This window comes from Martes martes (genome assembly GCF_963455335.1).
Source record: "Martes martes genome assembly, chromosome: 1".
NCBI lineage: Eukaryota > Metazoa > Chordata > Mammalia > Carnivora > Mustelidae > Martes > Martes martes.
Window position 1 is genome coordinate 46570234 of NC_137888.1, and position 25757 is coordinate 46595990.

The following is a 25757-nucleotide window of genomic DNA, read 5'->3' on the forward strand; positions in this document are numbered from 1 at the left end:
GGAACAGATCAATGAAACTAGGAGTTGGTCCTTTGAAAGAATTAATAAAATCGGTGAACTGCTGGCCACTTACCAAAAAGAAAAGAGAAAGGACCCAAATAGATAAAATCATGAATGAAAGAAGAGTAATCACAGCTAACACTGCAGAAATACAAGCATTTATAAGAACATATTATGAGCAACAGTATGCCAACAAATTAGGCAATCTGGAAGAAATGGATGGATTCCCAGGGATGTATAAACTACCAAAACTGAAATAGAAAGAAATAGGAAACCTGAACAGACCCATAACCAGCAAGGAAACTGAAGCAGTAATCTCCCAACAAGCAAGAGTCCAAGACTTAACAGCTTCCCATAGGAATTCTAAAACTTTTAAAGAAGAATTAATACCTATTCTTCTCAAGCTGTTTCAAAAAAGGAAAGTGGAAGGAAAACTTCCAAACTCTTTCTATGAGGCCAGCATTACTTTGACACCAAAACCAGAAAAAAGACTCCACCAAAAAGGGGAATTAGAGACAAATATCCATGATGAACATGTATGTCAAAATTCTCACCAAGACACTAGCCAATAGGTTCCAACGGTACATTAAAAGGATTATTCACCATGACCATTTGGGATTTATTCCTGGGCTGCAAGGGTGGCTCAACATCTGCAGATCAATCAATGTGACACACTATATTAATAAAAGAAAGGACAAAAAGCGTATGACCCTCTCAATAGATGCAGAAAAAGCACTTGACAAAGTACAACATCCTTTTTTGATTAAAACTCCTCCAGTGTAGGGATAGAGAAAATATACCTCAATATCATAAAAGCCATATTACAAAAAGCCCATCGTGAATACCATTCTCCATGGGGAAGAAGTGAGAGATTTTTCCCAAGGTCAGGAACAAAACAGGGATGTCAACTCTCACCACTGTTTTTCAACATACTATTAGAAGTCCTAGCCTCAACAATCAGACAACAAAAGAAATAAAATGCATCTGAATTGGCAAGGAAGAAGTCAAACTCTCACTGTTCACAGATGACATGATACTCTACATGGAAAACCTAAAAGACTCCACCCCCAAATTTCTAGACCTCATACAGGAATTCAGTAATGTGGCAGGATATAAAATCAATGCACAGGGTGCCTGGGTGGCTCAGTGGGTTAAGCCACTGCCTTCGGCTCAGGTCATGATCTCAGGGTCCTGGGATCGAGTCCTGCATCGGGCTCTCTGCTCAGCAGGGAGCCTGCTTCCCTCTCTCTCTCTGCGCCTGCCTCTCTGTCTACTGTGATCTCTCTGTCAAATAAATAAATAAAATCTTAAAAAAAAAATCAATGCACAGAAATTAGTTGCATTCCTATACAGTAATGAGACAGCAGAAAGAGAAATTAAGGAATCTATCCCACTTACAGTTTTACCCAAAACCATAAGATACCTAGGGATAAACTTAACCAAAAAGGCAAAGGATCTATACTCAGAAAACTATAGAATAGTCATGAAAAAATTGAGGAAGACACAAAGAAATGGGAAAATGTTCCCTGCTGATGGACTGGAAGAACAAATACTGTTAAAATGTCTATGCTAACTGTGGAATAAATACTGTTAAAATGTCTATGCTAACTATGGAACAATCTATACATTCAGTGCAATCTCTATCAAAATACCATCATTTTTTTTTCCACAGAGCTGGAACAAAAAATCCTAAAATGTGTATGGAACCATAAAAGATCCCCAAATAGACAAAAGAGTGTTGAAAAAGAAAACTAAAGCTGGTAGCATCACAATTCCAGACTTCAAGATCTATTACAAAGTTGTAATCATTAAGACAGTATGGTACTGGCACAAAAACAGACACTTAGATCAAGGGAACAGAATAGAGAACCACAACTCTATGGTCAGCTAATCTTCAATAAAGCAGGAATGAATATATAATGGAAATAAGACAGTGTCTTCAACAAATGGTGTTGGGAAAATTGGACAGCCACTTGCAGAAGAACAAAAATGGATCATTTTCTTACACCATACATAAAAATAGACTCAAAGTAGATGAAAGACCTAAATGTGAGACAGGAATCCATCAAAATCCTAGAAGAGAACACAGGCAGCAGCCTCTGTGATGTCAGCATAGCAACTTCTGTCTAAACATGTCTTCAAAGGCAAGGGGGAAAAAAGCAAAAATGAACTATTGGGACTTCATCAAGATAAAAAGGTTTTGCACACCAAAGGAAATAGTTGAGAAAACCAAAAGACAACTGACAGAATGGGAGAAGATATTTGCAAATGACATAGCAGATAAAGGGCTAGTATCCAAAGTCCATAAAGAACTCATCAAACTAAACATCCAAAGAATAAATAATCCAATCAAGAAATGGACAGAAGACATGAGCAGACATTTCTCCAAAGAAGACATACAGATGGCCAACAGACACATGAAAAAATACTCAACATCACTCAGCATGAGGGAAATACAAATGAAAACCACAATGAGATATCACCTCACACCAGTCAGAAAGGCTAAAATTAGCAAGTCGGGAAAGGATAGATGTTGATGGAGATATTGAGAAAGGGGCACCCTCTGAACTGTTGGTGGGAAAGCAAGTTGGTGCAGCTGCTCTGGAAAACAGTATGGGGGTTCCTCAAAGGTTGAAAATAGAGCTACCCTAAGACCCAGGCATTGTATTACTAGGTATCTACCACCAAAGATACATGTGTAGTGATCTCAAGGGGCACCTGCACCCCAATATTTATAGCAGCAATGTCCACAATAGCCAAACTATGTAAAGAGCCCTGATGTCCATCAGCAGATGAATAGATAAGGAAAAGTGGTGTATATATATACAATGGAATACTACTCAGCCATCAAAATTTTAAATCTTGCCATTTGCAGTGATGTGAATGGAAGTAGAGGGTATTAGGCTAAGTGAAATAAGTCAATAAAAGAAAGACAATTATCATATGATGTCACTTATATGTGGAATTTAAGAAATAAAACAGGATCATAGGAGAAGAGAGGGGAAAAATAAAACAAGACAAAATCAGAGAGGGAATCAAAGCATGAGAGGCTCTTAATCATAGGAAGCAAAGTGATGGTTGTTGGAGTGGTAGAGCATGGGGAGATGGCATAATTGGGTGACAGACATTAAGGAGGGCACATGATATAAAGAGAACAGGTTATTATATAAGATAGATGAAACACTGAATGCTACCTCTGAAACTAATAATACACTGTATGTTAATTAATTGAATTTAAATTAAAAAAAGATACGTGTCCTCTGAGCTCTGCCAGAAGTGACCAGAGTTAAGGAAGAAAATGCCTCGCAAGAGCAGAATATATTTCTAATATAAATGTCAAGTAACATTTGTTTTTATAAGCTGCCTGAAGAGGGATGAATACCTTAAATTGAAGAATTTGCACTAACAATGACAAGCCCAGTCAGATATGTATGAAGCCCTTCCTCACAACTTCTCCCACAAGGCTCATTGGGTAGGTCAAGAAGCAGGCTAGCTCTCTACACAAAAGATGTAGTTCTGTGTGTGTGCGTCTGTGTGTGTGTGCACACGCGCATGCACATGTCACTGTCTTGGGAAAAACAACTTGAAATTGGCTTTCTACCTCATTTTTACTAAAACCCCTAAATGGGATTGTTTTCCAAAGGGATTAAATCTGCTATCTCTAGAGCAGACAGATGACCAATAGGTGTCAGAGAATGATTTTTCTATTCATTGACAGGCCTTTTATTGATGTAGCCAGCAATAACCATGTTGGAAAAACATTGTTTATTCATGATCCAAATACATGCTGCTATCTTGTTAGGCCCAGATGTTCATATTCCTAGATGTAACCTTGACACCAGAGCCCTTACCAACATTATCCTGGGAGACTGAATTCTTCAAACTCAGTCCTTATTATTTCTAATCCATTGGGAAAATATATATCCCTTACGTCCCCTGTCTCTTGACACTTCCAATGTACAAAGAGAACAGTTCAGAAACATTCAAATAGAATGGAATTGAATTTGGAGCAGGGATTTTAGGCCTTCCTTAGCAACACCCAAGACACCTACAAATTGCTGTCATATGAAGATCTCTCTATAGCTGAGCTACAGTGGTTTAGCAGAATAATAATTTCAGAAGAACTCCATTGGAAAAGATACAAAGAACAATCCAGGAAATAACAATAAGAATGATTAATGAGATGATAATTGAATCAGATAAATAAGAGTGATAGGATAAAGGTGGTGCCAGAGAAAATAAGTCCTAGGGTTGATTTACTAATTGATTATTAATAATTGTCAGAGTTTGATTTGGAGTTGTTAAACAAATTGTTACAAAGAATCCTTCTGCCCAGGCTCAGTGATTTTAGGCAAAGCAGGGGCCATTCAAATAGAGCTGTACTGATGCTCTGCTTCAAGAATATGAAAAGCTGCTTTAAATAAAATTGTGGGACATTGTCTATACTGAAAACCAAATACCAATAAGTGGACTTAACACTAGTGATTAGGAAGTTCGGTTAGATTTACAGAAGATGTCCTTGATTCTAATGGTGACTGATTATACACTGAGAGGCCAAAAGAGTTTGGAAAGACATCTATTCCTAAAATATGTTCAAGCAGCACCATAATACAAACAAAAAATGTTTTATGTTCATTTTATAGTTATTTCCATCATTTTACCTTTCTTACTGAGAGAGTGTTGACTGAACCATTTGAATAGTTCATGAAATAGTGAGTAGTTACTCACTATTTGTACATCTTGTAGGCAAAATAATGACATGTATGCAGTAAGTATTGTAATTATAGAGTGGAAACCAAGACTGTACACTTTCTTTTTTTTTTAAATTTATTTATTTGTTAGAGAGAGAGAGAGAGCGAGCACAGGCAGACAGAGTGGCAGGCAGAGGCAGAGGGAGAAGCAGGCTCCCCGCTGAGCAAGGAGCCAGATGTGGGAGTCGATCCCAGGATGCTGGGATCATGACCTGAGCCGAAGGCAGCCGCTTAACCAACTGAGCCACCCAGGCATCCCCCCCTTTTTTTTTTTAATTAATAAGACTGTACACTTTATAGTAGGCTGCTTTTGTCCTAGCATAAATTAAACTTTCTTTCAAAATGTAGTAGTTTTAATTAGATTACCTAACATACTGAACATTAAATTTGAGTAGTTTTTTAGCCACTAAGATGTTAATTCCTGAGAGTATTTTTTTCCAAACAGAAAATTTATTTCCATAAATTAACACACATAACAGTGGGGATTTTATTTTATTTTTGTTTTATTTTTTAAAAGATTTTATTTATTTATTTATTTAAGAGAGAGAGAGAGAGAGAGAACGAGAGAGAGCCCAAGAAGGGGGAGTCAAGGCAGAAGGAGTTGGAGAAACAGGCTCCCATAGACAGGGAGCCTGACATGGAGCTTGATCCCAAGGCTCTGGGCAAAGTGCCAAAGGCAGACACTTAAATGACACTTAAATGACAAACGATCCAGGTGTCCCGGTGGGAATTTTGGAGTCACAAACTAACAAACAGAAAAGGATCTAGTGGGCATCATGTATGCCAATGTTACTGGAAATGTACAAATTTCATTAAACTACTGACCATAATAATACATAAACACTTCAGACAACTATTTACTGGCCCAGACCAGCCCCAGGAGAGATACTGAGGACTGTCACCAAGAATTCAAATCCAATTCAGCCCCAGAGAGGGGGTCATGAAGATACACAATGAGCAAACTTCAAATCTGAGAATATTCTGTGTTAGATGATGGGCTATATGGGGACCTTCATTTTATAATCAAATTAGACTTTGGTGCTCAATTTGTGGCTAGATGATAATATCAAACTTTGATTTTTGTAAAATTAATTCTTCCTCTGCATGCAGTCTTTTACATAAGAAGTTCTGTTGTGGTCAGGAGTCCTCCTTTGCATGAATGTAGAAAGGCTACTCCACACCTCTGGCCAATTATTTATACTTTGGATATAGCCACCCACAATGTGGAGTTGAAGAATTCCTTTCCATGATACTGGCAGAAAAGCTTACAGAAACAAAACAAGGGAATTAAAGAGAGCACCAATTGCATAGTTCCCCCTTAGGAAATGGGAGAAAAACATCACTGACTAAAAAAGTTGGGTTTTTTTGCAGATCTTACATGGTATGCAAGAGTATTTGATCAGTATTAAGAATCAAATTATTTTAGAAAATTAAAAACATTATTTCATTGTAAAATTATATTTAGGATCATGCTCATAATTAAACAGGCTACATAAATAACATCAAATGCTAGCTGCTCATTGCTTTCCTAGATTTGATCAATAAAATGTTAAGGAGTTCTCAACTACTTGCTTCAAATTATGCGCCCAATCAAAATCACAAGAAAATTGACCTGAAAGACTTTTGTTTTTTTCCTCCCCATAAAAACAATGCATGTTTATTGTCCTAATTAAAAATATATATATATAAATGGGCAGGGATATAGAAAAAGAAAAAAAAACTATTCAAAATGTGACTATTCATAGATGGGCATAGTAAACATTTTGCTTGCTTCTTTTTCAAAAAGTGTGTGTGCATGTGTATGTATGTGTGTATGTATTTACATTTTGCTGTATATTTTCCCCACAATTTATTATGAAAATTTTTTCTGCTACTAAACAAATACTAATTTCAAAATAGACATGTTTGAAAATCAGTAATTATAGGAAGAATACTTTCACAGCAAGCCTTTTTTTTTTTTAAGATTTTATTTATTTATTTATTTGAAAGAGAGTGAGCAAGGGAGAGTACAAGCAGTGGGAGTGGAAGAGGGAGAGGCAGAAGCTCCCCCAGCAGGCAACCAATGCAGATGTCATGATGGATCCCAGGATCCTGAGATCATGACCTGAGCCAAAGGCAAACCCTTAATTGACTGAGCCATCCAGGTGCCCAACAAACATAATTTTGATTCAGAATGAACAATACATGTTAAAAGGCAAGTAACTGAAACCTTCCTAGGGAAGTTTCCTTCAGATTGTTTTAGTTACATAATCATTTAAGTGATTTTATTCAATGTTGGTGAATTAGTTGTAAGAGACATACTCATAGGTTATAGGCAGCTTGATTTAGTAGACATTATACTAACTTGGGAATCAAAGGCCTGGGATCTAATCAGGGCTCCACTGTACTGATTCAGTGAGTAACACCAGGCAAAAGAATTAACTTAGATGTCTATTTATAATATAAGCCTTTCTAATATTGCCAGACTAAGATTCTCTATGTCATGGATAAAATAAGTGTGGTTTGGTGTGGGTAAGTTTGCATAATTTATTTAAGAGATCTAGTTAGATTACTGTCATTTGTGGAAGGAGAGCTGAGATGGCATAGAAATTCAAAAATGTTAAACCTATTTGCAAAGCTATTCAATAAATCTGTTCCTTGAACCTCAGAAAAAGATTTCTAAAACAAATCAGTCAATATATCTACTTTTTTCTACAATTCAAAATTATACAGGATTGGACAAAATGACTGCACATTTAAATGAAACTCTTTACAAAAAAAGTAATTGAAGATAAATTTTTAAGGAAAGATTTTGTAAAAATAATTAAAAAGTCAGTAGTGAGAGTTTATACCAATTTTTTTATGTGCTGGTAATCTTTTTTCTTTGATTGGCTGTCCAGAAATTAGAATCTCATCTGCCTTAATGACAAACCTAGTTTACAGAAGTCTTCCATTGCTATATTAAAATTTTCTCACAGAAAATTAGAATGTACTAGCCGCACTCAGAAAAGATACATAAAAGGCTTCCAAAATGGTAAGGAAGAAGTAATATTCACTATTTGCAGATGACATGGTACTATATATAGAAAACCCAAGGACTCCATCAAAAATCTACCAGAACTGATACATGAATTCAATAAAGTCACAGGATATAAAATTAATATTCATGAATCTGTTACATTATTATACATTAGTAATCAAGTAGCAGAGAGAAATTGGGAAAACAATCCTAATTTTAACTGCACCAAAAATAATAAAGTACATAGGAATAAAGTTAACCAAGGAGGTGAAAACCTATACTCTAAAAACTATAAGCCATTGATGAAAGAAATCGAAGATGACAAAAACAAATGAAAAGATAACTCATGCTAATGGACTGGAAGAATGGATATTGTTAAAATTCCATACTACCCAAAGAAATCTATAGATTTAATGCAATCCCCATTAATATACCAAAAAATTTTTTCACAGACTAGAAGAAATCCTAAAATTTGTATGCAACTCCAAAAGAGCCCTAATAGCCAAAGCAATCTTGAAAAAGAAGAGCAAAGCTGGAGGTGCCACAATCTCTTATTTCAAGATATACTACAAAGCTATAGTAACTAAACAGTATGGTACTGGCCCAAAAATGAACCCATAAATCAATGGAAAACAAGGGACTTCAGAAATAAACCCATGTTTATATGGTCAATTAACTTACAACAAAGGAGGTGGGAACATACAATGGGAGAAAAGATGGTCTCTTCAATAAATGATGCTAGGAAAACTGGACAGCTATAGGGAAAAGAAGGAAACTGAATCGTTTTCTTATACCATATGCAAAAATAAACTAAAAATGGATTAAAGATCTAAATATGAGACCTGAAATCATAAAACTCCTAGAAGAAAATATAGGCAGTAATTTCTTTGACATCAGCCATAGAAAAATTTTTCTAGATATGTCTCCTCAGGTGGAGGAAACAAAAGCAAAAATAAGCCATTGGGACTACACCAAAATAAAAACCTTTTTCATAGTGAAGAAAATTATCAATAAAATGAAATGGAAACCTACTGAATGGGAGGAGATATTTGGAAATGATATATCTGATGAGAGGTTATATAAAGAATTTCTACAACTCAACACTGACAAACCCCAAATAATTCTACTAAAAAGTGGGCAGAGGATCTGAATAGACATTATCCCAAAAAAACATACAGATGGCCAACAGACACATGAAATGATGCTTAACATCACTAATCATCAAGGAAATGCAAATCCAAACCACAATGATATATCACCCTGCACCTGTCAGGATGACTGTTATTGAAAAGACAAAAAATAGCAAGTGTTGCTGAGGACGTAGAGGAAAAAGAACCCTCATGCACCATTGGTGGGAATGCAAACTGGAGCAACCACTATGGAAAACAATGTGGAAGATCCTCAAAATATTAAAAAGAAAATTACCGTATGAACCAGTAATTCCATTACTGGTTATCTACCCAAAGAAAATGAAAACAGTAATTTGAAACTATATATGCACTCTTATGTTTACTGCAACATTATTTACAATAGCCAAGGTATGGAAACAGTCCAAGTATCCATCAGTAGATGAATGGATAAAGAAGTGGTATAGATGTATGCTATGGAATATTACTCATACAAAAAAGAATAAGTTCTTGTCATTTGGAACAATATGGATGGACCTAGGGTATAATGCTAAGTGAAGTACGTCAGAGAAAGACAAATACCAAAAATCTCATCCATACATAGAATTTCAGAAACAAATGAACAAACAAACAAATAAAGAACCTAGACAAATACAGAAAACAAATTGGTGGTTACCAGAGAGGATGTGGGTAGGGAGATAGATGTAATAGATAAAGGGGATTAAGAGTACACTATCTTGATGAGTACTGAGTAACGTACAGAATTGTTTAATCATTTTACTCTTCACCTGAAACTAATAATACTGTATGTTAATCATACTCCAATAAAAAGAAAGAAAGACAAGAAAAGAAGGAAAGGAAAGTAAACAAAAAAGGAAGAATGAAAGAAATTCGGGGTGGAAAAAAAAAAAAGATGGCTTTTTTAGACAGGGTAAATGAGAAATTACCAAGAGAAGAATTTGCTAGGATAGTCCCGTCTATCAAAGTTTTGACAATATAAAATTGTGAGAACTCTCAAAATGCACAGTGTATTTCTTCCAGCAGCAGCATATACAGCCCCCTAAATATGGAGAAATTCTCATTTCTTTTTCAGGAGATTTATTCAATAACTTAAACTCATTGCTTACAGGAAATTATTCCAAACAAAATTATGTCCCTTGTAATTTAGTTTAAAGCCATTTTTTCTTGTCCTATACATGTCAGATTTTAAAAACAGTGCTGGCCATCCTCCCTGAGTAAAGTATATTTAAAGACTGGCATGGGGGTGCCTGGGTGGCTCAGTTGGTTAAGCATCTACCTTTGGCTCAGGTCATGATCTGGGCTCTTGGGATTGAGCCCTATATCAGGCACCCTGCTCAGCGGAGTATCTACTTCTCACTCTAACTTTGCCCTTCCCCACTGTTCACACTCACATACTCTCTCTGTCTCTTGAATTTAAAAAAAAAAAAAAATCTTAAAAAAAAAAAAAACTGGCATGAAATGACTATTGGAACCTTTCCCATCAAGTTGTATGGTTCTAGCTTTATTTACCTCTCAATGCCAGTTTTCATTTCCAGTCCTTTAATTATCTTCTGGATCATCTCTAAAGCACTTCCATTGTCTTTTGTGAATCAGTTTTGCTTCAGTAAGTCCCCAATGGCTAAAAAGCATGTCAGGATTTATGTTTAGTTGTCAAAACGTTTTATGTTTCTTGATCTGTATTTCTTTGAGAACTCCAGGCACAAGGGCAAAGCAAAGAGGAAGCTTTCAGAGATACAGCTTTGTTTTTGTTTGTTTGTTTTGTTTTGTTTTGTTTTGGGTATTATAAGATTACAATAGCTTTGCTAGTGAGCCAGAGATTCTTTATCTAATAGCATATTTCAAATTTAACTAAAAACAGGGATAAAACTTTGGTAACACTAAACTAAATTCTAGATAGCCAGGTTTTTCACTTAGCTGAGAGTTTCTTCCTTTAAGAACCTTAATTTTGTTAATTACCATTTGGGTGAAAAACTTCCAAAAATATATAACGATTTCCTTCTTTTTAAAGATTCTACCCAAAATATATTTTGGCATTTTTATTTGATAATGTAATTCTACTCAATATATATTTATTGAGCACCTATGAAAACAATATGCTAAGAGATATGATTGAGGGGAGGAGTCAAGATGGCGGAGAAGTAGCAGGCTGAGACTACATCAGGTAGCAGGAAATCAGCTAGATAGCTTACCAAACCACTGCAAACACCTACAAATCCAACGGGAGATTGAAGAGAAGAACAGCAACTCTAGAAATAGAAAATCGACCACTTTCTGAAAGGTAGACCGGCGGAGAAGCAAATCCAAAGCGATGGGAAGATAGACTGTGGGGGGAGGGGCCAGCTCCCGGCAAGCAGTGGAGCAATGGAGCATTAAATCAGGACTTTTAAAAGTCTGCTCCATGGAGGGACATTGCTCCAGAGGCTAAACCGGGGTGAAGCCCATGCTGTGTGAGCATGGCCCCAGGTCCCGCAGGGTCACAGAAGGATCGGGGGTGTCTGAGTGTTGCAGAGCTCCCAAGTATTAGACCAGGGAAGCCGGCTACAGAGACAGAGCTGAGGAGTGAGCTCTCAGCTCGGGGTTACCTTGAACCGGTCGCAGGCTGGGTGAGCTCAGAGTGCAGCCAGAGGCCAGGGAGATGGGAGTGATTGGGCTCTTTTCTCTGAGGGTGCACTGAAGAGTGGGGCCCCAAGCTCTCGGCTCCTCTGGGCTGGAGACTGGGAGGCTGCCATTTTCATTCCCGTCCTCCAGAACTCTACGGAAAGTGTTCAGGGGACAAAAGCTCCCGAAAGTGAACCCTAGCAGATTACTTAGCCCGGCCCCTGGTAAGGGCGGTGCAAATCCGCCTGGGGCAAAGACACTTGAGAATCACTACAACAGGCCCCTCCCCCAGAAGATCAACAAGAAATCCAGCCAAGACCAAGTTCACCTACCAAGGAGAGCAGCAGAATTCCAAAGGAAGATAAAGCAAAGCATGGAACTCATGGCTTTCTCCCCATGATTCTTTAGTCTTGCAGTTAATTTAATTTTTTTTCTTCTGCTAATTTTTTTAAACTTTTACCCTTTTCTTTTTTTAACATATTTTAACTAGTTTATCTAATATATATATATTTTTTCTTTTTTATATTTTTTCTTTATTTGTTTTCTTTTTTTAATTTTTTTTTTCTGAACTTCTTTTTAATCCCCTTTCTCCCCCCCATGTTTTGGGGTCTCTTCTGATTTGGTTAAAGCACATTTTCCTGGGGTCTTTGCCACTCTTTTAGTATTTTATTTGCTCCTTCATATACTCTTATCTGGACCAGGCGGAAAAACTCACCACAAAAAAAAGAACAAGAGGCAGTACCAAAGGCTAGGGACCTAGTCAATACAGACATTGGTAATATGTCAGATCTAGAGTTCAGAATGACGATTCTCAAGGTTATAGCTGGGTTCGAAAAAGGCATGGAAGATATTAGAGAAACCCTCTCTGGAGAGATAAAAGCCTTTTCTGGAGAAATAAAAGAATTAAATCTAACCAAGTTGAAATAAAAAAAGCTATTAATGAGGTGCCATAAAAAATGGAGGCTCTTACTGCTAGGATAAATGAGGCAGAAGAAAGAATTAGTGATATAGAAGACCAAATGACAGAGAATAAAGAAGCTGAGCAAAAGAGGGACAAACAGCTACTGGACCACGAGGGGAGAATTTGAGAGATAAGTGACACCATAAGATGAAACAACATTAGAATAATTGGGATTCCAGAAGAAGAAGAGAGAGAGAGGGGAGCAGAAGGTATATTGGAGACAATTATTGGAGAGAATTTCCCTAATATGGCAAAGGGAAAAAGCATCAAAATCCAGGAGGTGCAGAGAACCCCCTCAAAATCAACAAGAATAGGTCCACACCTCATCACCTAAAAGTAAAATTTACAAGTTTTAGTGACAAAGAGAAAATCCTGAAAGCAGCCCAGGAACAGAAGTCTGTAATATACAATGGTAAAAATATTAGATTGGCAGCAGACTTATCCACAGAGACCTGGCAGGCCAGAAAGAACTGGCATGATATATTCAGAGCACTAAACGAGAAAAACATGCAGCCAAGAATACTATATCCAGCTAGGCTATTATTGAAAATAGAAGGAGAGATAAAAAGCTTCCAGGACAAACAAAAACTGAAAGAATTTGCAAACACCAAACCAGCTCTACAGGAAATATTGAAAGGGGTCCTCTAAGCAAAGAGAGACTCTAAAAGTAGTAGATCAGAAAGGAACAGAGACAAAATACAGTAACAGTCACCTTACAGACAATACAATGACACTAAATTCATATCTCTCAATAGTTACCCTGAATGGGCTAAATGCCCCAATCAAAAGACACAGGGTATCAGAATGGATAAAAAAACAAAACCTATCAATATGTTGCCTACAAGAAACTCATTTTAGACCCAAAGACACCTCCAGATTTAAAGTGAGGGGGTGGAAAACAATGTACCATGCTAATGGACATAAGAAGAAAGCTGGGGTGGCAATCCTTATATCAGATCAATTAGATTTTAAGCCAAAGACTATAATAAGAGATGACAAAGGACACTATATCATACTCAAAGGGTCTTTCCAAAAAGAAGATCTAACAATTTTAAACATCTATGCCCCTAACATGGGAGCAGCCAACTATATAAACCAATTAATAACAAAAACAAAGAAACACATCAACAATAACACAATAATAGTAGGGGACTTTAACACTCCCCTCGCTGAAATGGACAGATCATCCAAGCAAAAGATCAACAAGGAAATAAAGGCCTTAAATGACACACTGGACCAGATGGACATCACAGATATATTCAGAACATTCCATCCCAAAGCAACAGAATACACATTCTTCTCTAGTGCACATGGAACATTCTCCAGAATAGATCACACCCTGGGTCATAAATTAGGTCTCAACCGGTATCAAAAGATTGGGATCATTCCCTGCATATTTTCAGACCACAATGCTCTGAAGCTAGAACTCAATCACAAGAGGAAATTTGGAAAGAACTCAAATACATGAAGACTAAACAGCATCCTTCTCAATAATGAATGGGTCAACCAGGAAATTAAAGAAGAATTGAAAAAATTCATGGAAACAGATGATAATGAAAACACAAAGATTTAAAATCTGTGGGACACAGCAAAGGCAGTCCTGAGAGGAAAATATATAGTAGTACAAGCCTTTCTCAAGAAACAAGAAGGGTCTCAAATACACAACCTAACCCTACACCTAAAGGAGCTGGAGAAAGAACAACAAAGAAAGCCTAAACCCAGCAGGAGAAGGGAAATCATAAAGATCAGAGCAGAAATCAATGAAATAGAAACCAAAAAAACAATAGAACAAATCAACGAAAGTAGGAGCTGGTTCTTTGAAAGAATTAATAAGATTGATAACCCCCTGGCCAGACTTATCAAAAAGAAAAGAGAAAGGATGCAAATAAATAAAATCATGAATGAAAGAAGAGAGATCACAATCAACATGAAAGAAATACAAACAATTATAAGAACATACTATGAGCAACTCTATGGCAACAAATTTGACAATCTGGAAGAAATGGATGCATTCCTAGAGACAAATAAACTACCACAACTGAACCAGGAAGAAACAGTAAACCTGAACAGAGCCATAACCAGTAAGGAGATTGAAACAGTCATCAAAAATCTCCAAACAAACAAAAGCCCAGGGCCAGACGGCTTCCCAGGGGAATTCTACCAAACATTTAAAGAAGAATTAATTCCTATTCTCCTGAAACTGTTCCAAAAAATAGAAATGGAAGGAAAACTTCCAAACTCATTTTATGAGGCCAGCATCACCTTGATCCCAAAACCAGACAAGGATCCCATCAAAAAAGAGAATTACAGACCAATATCCTTGATGAACACAGATGCGAAAATTCTCATCAAAATACTAGCCAGTAGGATTCAACAGTACATTAAAAGGATTATTCACCATGACCAAGTGGGATTTATTCCAGGGCTGCAAGGTTGGTTCAACATCCACAAATCAATGTGATACAATACATTAATAAAAGAAAGAACAAGAACCATATGATACTCTCAATAGATGCTGAAAAAGCATTTGACAAAGGACAGCATCGCTTCCTGATCAAAACTCTTCAAAATGTAGGAATAAAGGGCACATACCTCAATATTATCAAAGCCATCTATGAAAAACCCACTGCAAACATCATTCTCAATGGAGAAAAACTGAAAGCTTTTCTGCTAAGATCAGGAACACGGCAGGGATGTCCATTATCACCACTGCTATTCAGCATAGTACTAGAAGTCCTAGCCTCAGCAATCAGACAACAAAAAGAAATTAAAGGCATCCAAACTGGCAAAGAAGTTAAACTATCACTCTTCGCAGATGATATGCTACTTTATTTGGAAAACCCAAAAGACTCCACTCCAAAACTGCTAGAACTTGTACAGGAATTTATTAAAGTGTCAGGATATAAAATCAATGCATAGAAATCAGTTGCATTTCTCTACACCAACAAGACAGAAGAAAGAGAAATTAAGGAGTCAATCCCATTTACAATTGCACCCAAAACTATAAGATACCTAGGGATAAACCTAACCAAAGAGGCAAAGAATATATACTCAGAAAACTATAAAGTACTCATGAAAGAAATTGAGGAAGACACAAAGAAATGGAAAAATGTTCCATGCTCATGGGTTGGAAGAACTAATATTGTGAAAATGTCTATGCTACCTAAAACAATCTACACATTTAACACAATCCTTATCAAAATCCCACCCATTTTTTTTTCAAAGAAATGGAACAAATCATCCTAAAATTTATATGGAACCAGAAAAGACCTCGAATAGCCAAAGGAATATTGAAAAAGAAAGCCAAAGTTGGTGGTATCACAATTCCAGACTTCAAGCTCTATTACAAAGCTGTCATCATCAAGACAGCATGGTACTGGCACAAAAACAGACACATAGATCAATGGAACATAATAGAGAGCCCAGAAATAGACCCTCAACTCTATGGTGAACTAATTTTCGACAAAGCAGGAAAGAATGTCCAATGGAAAAAAGACAGCCTCTTCAATAAATGGTGTTGGGAAAATTGGACGGCCACATGCAGAAAAATGAAAGTGGACCATTTCCTTACACCACACATGAAAATAGACTCAAAATGGATGAAAGACCTCAATGTGAGAAAGGAATCCATCAAAATCCTTGAGGAGAGTACAGGCAGCAACCTCTTCGACCTCAGCCGCAGCAACTTCTTCCTAGGAACATCACCAAAGGCAAGGGAAGCAAGGGCAAAAATGAACTGTTGGGATTTTATCAAGATCAAAAGCTTTTGCACAGCAAAGGAAACAGTTAACAAAACCAAAAGACAACTGACAGAATGGGAGAAGATATTTGCCAACCACATATCAGATAAAGGGCTAGTGTCCAGAATCTTTAAAGAGCTTAGCAAACTCAACACCCAAAGCACTAATAATCCAAGCAAGAAATGGGCAGAAAACATGAACAGACATTTTTGCAAAGAAGACATCCAGATGGCCAACGGACACATGAAAAAGTGTTCCACATCACTCGGTGTCAGGGAAATACAAATCAAAACCACAATGAGATATCACCTCACACCAGTCAGAATGGCTAAAATTAACAAGTCAGGAAAGGACAGATGCTGGCGAGGATGCGGAGAAAGGGGAACCCTCCTACACTGTTGGTGGGAATGCAAGCTGGTGCAACCACTCTGGAAAACAGCATGGAGGTTCCTCAAAAAGTTGAAAATAGAGCTACCCTATGACCCAGTGATTGCACTACTGGGTATTTACCCTAAAGATACAAACGTAGTGATCTGAAGGGGCACGTGCACCTGAATGTTTATAGCAGCAATGTCCACAATAGCCAAACTATGGAAAGAACCTAGATGTCCATCAACAGATGAATGGATAAAGAAGATGTGGTATATATACACAGTGGAATACTATGTAGCTATCAATAGAAATGAAATCTTGCCATTTGTGATGACATGGATGGAACTAGAGGGTATCATGCTTAATGAAATAAGTCAATCAGAGAAAGACAACTATCATATGATCTCCCTGATATGAGGAAGTGGAGATGCAACATGGGGGGTTAGGGAGGTAGGAGAAGAATAAATGAAACAAGATGGGATCGGGAGAGAGACAAATCATAAGTGACTCTTAATCTCACAAAACAAACTGAGGGTTTCTGGGGGGAGGGGGGTCAGGAGAGGAGGGTGGGGATATGTACATTGGGGAGGGTATGTGCTATGATGAGTGCTGTGAAGTGTGTAAACCTGGCGATTCACAGACCTATACCCCGGGGATAAAAATACATTATATGTTTATAAAAAAAAAAAAAGAAAGAAAACAGGAAAAAAAAAGAGATATGATGGAGATAAAGTGTGATCTTAAGATCTATTTATGCATTGCAATCTAGTAGGAGAGGTAAATAAGCATGCAAATTACTCTAATAAATATTAGTAAGTGATAAATAGAATTAAGTAATTGGATGTATATGTTAAGGGAATTTCAGAGGGAACAGAATTTCATAGAAGTCTCTTTAAGCTAAGATTCAAGGTGATAGAAATACTTCACTTCAAAGCAACAAATATACCTAAAATCTGAAACAGGAAGTAAGGGAACAGTTACAAATTCAGTTTGTTTGGTATACAGTGTTCTAAAATAGTGGTAAATTGTTATAGATGATCTTTGGCCAGAATAAGTGGTGATGTGAAATATAGCTAGAGAGTTTATAATTTTTTTGCAGATAGAAGGAAATAATTGTAAATGGGATGAACAGAGCTGAATTTCAGTAAGACTGAATTGGTATCCATGAATAAAATTGATTCAAAAGTAGAAAGACACTTAAGAAATCTTAAGGAATACTTTAAAAGAAATTAGTGAGAAATTCATTTTAATAAAATTAATTGAGAAATGGGAAAGGACAGACAGTTTTAGGAGATTATATAATAAAATTGACAGATAAGAGATGGAGAGAAGAGTCAGAGGTGATTCCAGGGATTATTAAAGTATGGGTGATAGAAAGATGATGGTGCATTTATAGAAACAGAAACCACAAGGATGAGAAAACATTCATCAAAATGGTAAGACTCAAACTTAGATAGTAAAATGAGATATGTGGTGAGATAATTAATGCAGTAAATATAGATTATTCATAAAATTAATAACCATGAGAAAGACATAGGGTGTCAGCTTGAGAGGATACATTTGGAAAAAAAATTAAACTGTGAGAGATTTAGTTGTAGGAAACATAATCTTTGTTTACAATAAAAAAAATTATGAGACATGTGGAAAAGCAATAAAATGGAGTCCACAATCAAGAAAGTAAAAGCAACAACAGAAATGAACCACAGATGGCAGAAATTGTAGAAGTAGTACTCAAGGACTTTAAAATAGCTGATATAAATATGTCCAAGGTTTTGCCAAAAAAATAAAATAAAATAAAATAAGTGAACACATGGTAAATCTCAAAGACATGGAAACTATAAAAAAGTACCAAGATATTTTAGAATTATAAAAACATAAAAATAAAAATACATTAAATGTGATTAGTATCAGAATTAATAGGACATAAGAAAGGATCACTGAAATTGAAGACAGGTGAGTAGACATTATCACCAAAATAAAACTAAGAGGAAAGAAAATAACTGATAAAAAGTAAATATTAGTGACCTATGGGACAGTATCAAATAGTCTAAAATATGTGTATTCAACATTCCATAAGTGCAGAAAGAAGAGAAAGGACCCCAAGAGAATTTGAATAAATAAAAGCCAACTATTTTTTAATATATAATAAATATAAACTCAAATTCAAGAATCTCAAAAAAATCTCAAAAAGGATAAATTAATAGACAATCTAACCAAGGCATATCATAAACTGAATATACCAAAAAAGTAGAGAAAATCTTAAAAGTAATCAAAGAAAAAAATGATGTATGATATCAGTACAACCACAATAACTATGAAGACTCACTTTTTGATAGAAACAATGTGATATAGGACATAATGGAATGATATTTTTAAAGTGCTAAGAAAAAAAATCCAGAATCCTATATACAACCAAAAAAGTTCTTCAAAACCCAAGATGAAATAAAGACATTTTTAGATAAACAAAAAAGAATATTTGCTGTCATGTCAGTACAACTGTACCATGAGGAATATTAAAAGAAGGTTTCAGGCTGAAGAGAAATGATGCCAGTTGGAAACCTGAAGTTTAAAAGGATTGAAATTGAAGGATTGAAAATGGTTAAGAAAGGTGTATGTGTTTGTGTGTGTATTTTAAATTTTACTAACTTTTTTGAAAGACATTTGACTGAAGTAGAATCAACAGCAAATATTGTTATAGCCATAATATATTTAGAAAGACATGAAAAAACAGTTTTAAAATCAATGAGCTAGGCAAAGTAAATAGAACATCAATAGAAGGAAAAAATAATAGAGAGTATAAATTATTTATATGACAACAAAGAGAAAATCCTTAAAGCTAGGTAGTTTTTTTTTTTTTAAAGATTTTATTTATTTATTTGACAGAGAGAGATCACAAGTAGGCAGAGAGGCAGGCAGAGAGAGAGGGGGAAGCAGGCTCCCTGCCAAGCAGAGAGCCCTATGCGCGACTTGATCCCAGGACCCTGAGATCATGACCTGAGCCGAAGGCAGAGGCTTAACCCACTGAGCCACCCAGGTGCCCAAAGCTAGGTAGGTTCTTGAAATGATTATTAAAATTGATGTACCCTAAAAACACTGATAAGGAAAAAACATACAGTATAAATATCAATAGTAAAAAAAAGGGAACGTGATCATAAACTCTATAATAATTAGAAAGATTGTAAGGAACTATTGTGAAAAAAAATTGAGCCCACCAACCTGATGATACAGATAATATATATACAAATTCTTTGAAAACATACCTTACTAAACTGATGAAACCTGGTAAAGAAATTGATTTTAAAAATAAAAATACCCCACACCCCACCAATCTTACTATCAGTGTTACTCAAACTCTTGCAGAAATTAAGAGAACACTTCCCAGCTTATTTTAAGACATTAACATAACCCTGATATCAAATCATGACAAAGCCACCATACAAACAAACAAGCCAAAACCCCAAAACAATGATAAACTAAAACTCCTCCTGAACATAGACACAAAATTCCTTATCCAAATATTAGCAAATTTAATTCAGCAATCTATAAATAAGAAAATATAAAATGACTAAGGGTTATTCTGGGAATGCATGTTTGGTTTATTATTCATCACATTAACAGAATAAAGAAAAATCATGTGGTCATCACAATAAGTAGAAAAAAATCATTTGACCTTATTCAACATCCATTTATGACAAACAAAAACGCAAGGCAAATTAGAAAAAATTCTCCAATTTGATAAAAGCATCTAAAAAGATCTAGACCTAATTTAACTTTATGTTAAAATACTGAATGTAGTCTGTTCTTACCATTTCTATTCAAGATTTTACTGAAGGTCCTAGCCAATGTAGGCAAGGAAATGTGACAGACTGTATAAAGATTGAGGGAAGTAAATAATAAATAATAAATAATAAAGAATAAAGAAGTAAAACTTTATTTTTAGAAAACATGATTATCTATATAGAAAACTAAAGGATTCTATAAAAAATTCTGCTAGATCTAATAAGTAAATTCAGCAGGGTCTCAGGTGAATATAAAAAAATTGTATTTCTACATGTCAGCAACAACAAAATCGAAAGTGAAATTTTAAAAATGATGCAATTTATAATGACATCAAAAATACACAATAATTGAAAATAAATTTTTATTTATTTTTTTAAAAGATTTTATTTATTTATTTGATAGCAAGAGAGAGAGATCACAAGTAGGCAGAGAGGCAGGCAGAGAGAGAGAGGAGAAGCAGGCTCCCTGCTGAGCAGAGAGTCCAATATGAGGCTCGATCCCAGGACCCTGAGACCATGACGTGAGCCGAAGACAGATGCTTAACTCACTGAGCCACCCAGGCGCCCCAAGAATAAACTTTTAAAAAGAAATCAAAGATCTTGCATTTGAAAACCATAAATGCATTGCTGAGAGAAATTTTTAAATGTGGATATAGAGAGATATACCATGTTTATTAAGTGGAAGATTCAATACTTAGAGATGTTAATTTTCTCTAAATTTGTCTATAAATTTATTGATTGAAATTGATCTATAGATCAATGGCAGTCTAAATTTCATCACACTTTGTTATTTTTGGTAAAAATCTACAATCTGACAGTAAAATCTATATGGAAATATGAAGGACTCAAAATGGCTTAAGTATCTTTAAAAAAAAGAACAAAGCTGGAAGACACACACTCTTGCCTTTAAGACTTCCATACAGCTACAGTAAATAATAATACAATGTAGAAAGTATATAAAGATAAATAGATTAATGAAATGTAATAGAGAGTCCAGAAATAGATCCACTCATTTTGGTCAAAAAAATTGTTAAAATATGCTAACTCAATTCAATGTGAAAAGGAAAATGTTTTCAACCAAAAGTCTGGATCAATCATATACTAAATAGAAAAAAAAAAATGGACCATGACCCTACTTCTTACAATAAAAACAAGTCAAGATGGTTTGCAGACCCTAATGTCATTGCTAAAGCTACAGAGTTTCTAGAAGGAAAAAAAAAAAAGCTTATTTTTGTGACCTTGGGATAGGCACTGAGCTGAATGGTGGTCCCCAATAGTTATAGCAACATCCTAATTGCTTGAACCTGTATATATGACCTAGTATGGAAAATCGTATGACTAAGAATCTTAATAGGGGAAGCTTAGCCTGGATTATACAAGTGGACAGGAAATGCAATTACCTCTATCTTTATAAGACAGAAGTAGAGAGAATTTTGAGACAGGAAAGTAGGTGGCAATGTGACTCAAAAGTAGAGAGATTGGAGCAATAGGACAAATAAACTTCTGGAAGCTGCAAGGGACAAGAAAGAGTGTTCCCTAGAGTCTTTGGACATATTGTAGCTCTGCTAATATCTTGATTCCCAATTTCTGGCATGTAGAACTGTGAGACAACACAATTCTGTTGTTTTAAGCTATCACATTTATAGAAATTTGTTACAGTAGCCACAGGAAACTGATATAGGGTAAAGATTTTCTTGGTAAGATTTACTTACTTATTAGAGAGAGAGAGAGAGAGTTGTAGGGGCAGAGGGAGGGGGGAGAGAGGGAATCTCAAGCAGAGTCCCTGCAGAGTGTGGAGCCAGCTGCAGGGCTCCATCTTACGACCCTGAGATCATGACCTAAGCTGAAATCAAGAGTGGGATGCTTAACCCACTGAGCCAACCAGGTGCCCCCTTGGGTGAAGATTTCTTAAGTGGATTGCAAAAAGCAACAATGACGAGAGAAACAACTGAAAAATACTGAACATCAAAATTACAAACACTTGCTCTTCAAAAAATACTTCATAAGAAATGAAACCAAGAATGAGAGAAAATATTCTTAACACGTGTCAAAAAAAAAAAAAGAAAAAAAAGAAGACTTGACTCTGGAATATGTAAAGAATTCCTACAAACCAAAAATAAAAAGACAACCTAATTAAAATATGGGCAAATGACTTGGACAGATATGTCACAAAATATGTTTTATAAGCAGCCAGTAAGCACATGAAAAGATTTTTCATATTCAGGAAGTAAAAATTAAAACCATAATAACACTACAATACCTACTAGAATGGTCAAATTAAAATAAAACAAAACAAAACAAAACAAAACAAAACAAAAAACCCAAAAAACAAAACTAGTTGTGGCACCTGGGTGGCTCAGTCAGTTGTGTCTGCTTTTGGCTCAGGTCATGATCATGATCCTGGGATCAATTTCCACATCGGGCTCCTTGCACAGCAGGTAGCCTGCTTCTCCCTCACCCTCTGCCTGCCACTCTCCCTGCTTGTGTTCTCTGTCAAATTAATAATAAAAATAAAATCTTTAAAAAAAAAAAACTAGTAACGCCATATATTTGAGATGAGGAACAACTCTCAAATCTTACTGGTGATATAACCTTCTTAGAAAAATTCCAACAGTTTTCAATGTAAAATTAAGCATACACACATTTTATGATATAACAATCCTACTACATATTTATCCAGAAAAACTGAAAACCTATATCAACAAAAATGATTTCTTAATAATAGCAAAAACTTGGAAACAATCCAATATTCATCAATAGAACAGATTTAAAATGTTAGTATATTCATTCCCCTGCAACAAAACATGGATAAATGTTTAGGACATTATGTGTGGTGAAATCAGCCAGACACAAACAAATACATAGTATAATTTCATTTGTATGAAGAATAGGCATTAAAGAATAGGCAAAGCTATTGAAAAATGAGCAAAACTAATCTGTGAGGATTGAAATAGATAGTGATTGTCTCTGCAAGACAGTGGGAGGACTGAAATGGAAAGCAGTGATGGAAGTTTCTGTGATGGTACTGGCAATGTTTTTTACTTTGGGGAGTTTGTTACACATCTGCTAAAATTCATCTAACTATACACTTAGAATGTACAAATTTAATATGTAATAATACATCAGTTAAAAATAAATCTACTAATTAAGTTTTTACATGCACAGTCTCTTTGTTAAAAAAAAATTACAAAAAAAAAAAAAATGATTTCAGCAACAAAGAGTTAACCCAGAGCTGCAAGAAGTTGGTTGAGTTGCAAGAGTGAGTTGTGAGAAGAGATGGCAAACAAGCTTAAAAACATTATTAACCTAAAAATGCGTTTAGGAATGTGGAATAAGAGATTCAGACAGAGTTTTAGGAGGCCCTTAAACAGAAAGTTATTGTTTTTGTATTATTTAGGACGAGAATAAAGATATTAACTAATTTCTTACTTTTTCAGAAAAACATGAAGCTAATTATGTTTTAAAATTTTAAGATTAATGTTGTGATAGAAATAACAGTTGTAACTTCTAAATTAGCAGAAAAAAAAACAAAGAGAAAACCTTATCAAGTCAACAATAAATCAGAAAAAGAGATTTAAAAAAATGTCTCCTAATAAACAATAAAATGGCTGAAATAAATTCAAACATCACTAATCACAACAAATTTTTACTGATTCAGTGAACCTAGTGATATACAGAGACTATAAGACTGGTTGAAACTATAATATTCACTAAGTTATTTATAAGAAATACATGCAAGCAAAAAAGAACATGAAGATTTAAAAGTAGCAGATTTAAAAATGGTAAATTAGGAAAACAGAAAAAAAGCTGATGTCAAAGATGATTCCAAAGATGATTGTGTTTAAAAAATACATTTTGACTAATTTGGCCTCATGCCAGGAATTTGAGACCTAAACAACATAAAAAATATGTGACTTATCACATCAATGGACTGAAGAAAAGTTATATAATTTTAATAAAAGCAATAAAATTAGAAAAAATGGATACTTCATAATTTAAAAAGTGACTTATAAACTAGGAATTAAAGGGACCTTTCTTAAATTCATAAAGGATATCTACCAAACACCTTTATCAAACATCACATTTAATGATACAAATCTTTATGAAAAATACCTTCAACCCCCACTAAGCCCTCACTAAATTCACTACTATTCAACATAGTACTAGATATTATAACCAATGAACAAGACAAAGAAAGTAAAAAGCTTAAGAATTGTAAAAAATAAAAGTGAAATTATCATTTTCAGATGATAATTTCAGAAAATCTAAAAATTAAGGAAAGACTTACAGGACTGCTCATACAAGGTCAAAATACAAAAATCAATAGTGATAGTTCCAACCATCTATTTAGAGTCAAGCTTTATTACAATGACCTATTTGTTAGACTTATTATTTATTTTTTGATATCTCATACTACAATAGTGTTCATATGTATTAGTTTAAAATTATCAAGAAAATGTAGCAATAACATATTCTTATATTTACTGGCCATAAAAATCTAAAAAAAACCCCTACTAAATCTAAAAACCACTATGAACAAATCTAACAAAAGATTTACAAAATGTTATGTAGGACATTATTTATTAAAAGATATAAAAAGGAAAGCTGAATACATAGAGGGAGAATTATTATTTATAAATTGAAAAATTTAATAAAGATGTCAATTTTATCCAAGCAAATGCATAAATTAAAATAGTTTACAACAAAATTCCAACAACAATGGACTAATAAAATGTTTTTAGAAAATTTCTGTGAATGAAAGATAGCAAACTATCAAAGCAGAACTTAGAATAGTCACAAAATTAATGACAATGTTTGCTTCTGAGCAGAAAGAAAGGGAAGGGGACTGGTGGAGGGAACAAAAGAAATTTAAATCTCATTAGTCAAGTTTTATTCTTCATAATAACAGTATATGAAGGACAAAGTATGAACACTGAAAATTCTGGCTTAAGAATTTGTGAGTGTTTATTTTAGTGATATCTTTAATTTTCTCTATAGTTTAAACTTTTCAAATAAAAAAGAAACAATACTGGCCTTTTATTTCACAAGGTCTCCTCTGAATGTTAGTAGACAATAACTAGATGAAATTCCATTTTAATTCATTTCATTTATAATACATAAGGCTTCCACACACCTGAGTTACAAACTGGTATAATTCTATACTGTTATAAAACTAAGAGGAAAATATCATCTTCCAAAAATGGAAGGTCATGGTAATTGATTATTAACACTAATGTCTACTATAAAGACTGACACCACTGGCTTTTATTGAAAGAGACGTAAAGGACTCCATTTATTCTGTTATATAACTTGTCTCCACAATGCCAAGGGGATGTCTTAAGTCCTAAAAATTACCCTAGTTATGTAGATACTGATTTCAATTATTAGTAGTACATATAATAAAAGCATT